Source organism: Arachis ipaensis, chromosome B4 (genome assembly GCF_059453495.1).
Source record: "Arachis ipaensis isolate K30076 ecotype BB chromosome B4, ASM5945349v1, whole genome shotgun sequence".
Classification (NCBI taxonomy): domain Eukaryota; kingdom Viridiplantae; phylum Streptophyta; class Magnoliopsida; order Fabales; family Fabaceae; genus Arachis; species Arachis ipaensis.
This window is the reverse complement of record NC_142439.1, coordinates 58062679-58064059: the sequence shown is the minus strand read 5'-3', so window position 1 is coordinate 58064059 and position 1381 is coordinate 58062679. Positions and strand designations below refer to the sequence as shown.

Here is a 1381-nt window from a genome sequence, read left to right as displayed (position 1 = left end):
TTTTTCTGCCACGATTGCTGGCTGTGGGTGTGGTTATCTCCCCATCTGAGATTTGGATGGTTCTTCAGGATGGATTGTAGGTGTCACCATAAACTTCATTTTGGCCTAAGCCTTGGTTGTGCACATATTGAGATTGTTCCTGCTGCTGATCTTCTTGGTTTTCTTCATTTTGCCCCCATGTGGTTGATGGTTGGCTTGTATTCACTGCTGCAACTTGCAAGCTATCAATCTTTTTAGCCATCTGCTCAAATTGTTGTTGAATCTACTGCTGCGTTATCTTGTTTTAAGCTAGGATGGTGTCCACTCCTTCCAATTCTAGCACTCCTTTCCTTTGTGATGGTTGGCGTTGTCTTTGATGAGCAAAGAAGTATTGATTGTTTGCCACCATATCAATGAGGTTTCGAGCCTCCTCTGCTGTCTTCATCAATTGTAAAGAACCTCCTGCTAAATGGTCTAGTGTTTCTTGAGCCTTAAGAGTCAACCCTTCATAGAAATTTTGAAGAATGTCCCATTCATTAAACATTTCAGGAGGGTATTTTCTAATCAGAGCCTTGTACCTCTCCCATGCCTCATAGAGAGATTCTGCATCCATCTGTGTGAAAGTTTGCACCTCAGTCTTGAGCCTGATGATCCTTTAAGGTGGGTAGAACTTAGCCAAGAATTTATTCACTAGATCCTCCCAGCTAGTGATGCTTCCTTATGGAAAGGTTTCAAGCCATTGAGCAGCTTTGTCCCTCAATGAGAATGGGAACAGCAGCAATTTATATGTTTCTGGATGCACACCATTGGACTTTATTGTATCACAAATTCTCAAGAAGGTGGAGAGATGCTGGTTTGGATCTTCTGTTGGACTTCCTCCGTATGAGCAATTGTTTTCCACCAATATGATAAGTTGGCGCTTCAATTTAAAGTTATTTGCATCGACATTTGGGGTAAGGATGCTACTCCCACAATGCCTTGGATTAGCAAATGTATATGAAGCTAATACTCTCCTTTGGGGTTGACCATTGTCGTTGGCTACTCCCACTTGTGGATTTGTTGGATTTTTCTCCATTTCTTGGTTCTCTTCTCAACCTCCAAAGTGTTTTAGGATCAAAAGGTGTGGATTCATCGCTTCTTCCTCCTGACATAAACACAGAACCAGGAACCAGAATTAAACACTCTATTGCTAGAGTGAAGTTAGTGTTAGCTTAAGCAAAAATTCAAATAGTTAATATGCTTAGTAAAAAGAAAAAGAAAAAGTGCTTAATCTAGGCCACCACCTTACTTAATCATTGTCAATCTAATCAATCCCCGGCAACGGTGCCAAAAACTTGATGTGTTGGAACCGAATTCCAACACCTAAAACTCACCGGCAAGTGTACCGGGTTGCATCAAGTAA

At 41.3% G+C, this 1381-nt stretch overlaps 1 non-coding gene across 1 annotated transcript; it reads left to right on the top strand.

Moving 5' to 3' along the window:
- The first annotated feature begins 521 nt into the window (after positions 1–521).
- LOC148567699 (small nucleolar RNA R71) lies at positions 522–625 on the top strand. The gene has a single exon (XR_015882315.1). It is a non-coding gene; the product is annotated as a small nucleolar RNA R71 (small nucleolar RNA).
- The last annotated feature ends 756 nt before the right edge of the window (positions 626–1381 follow it).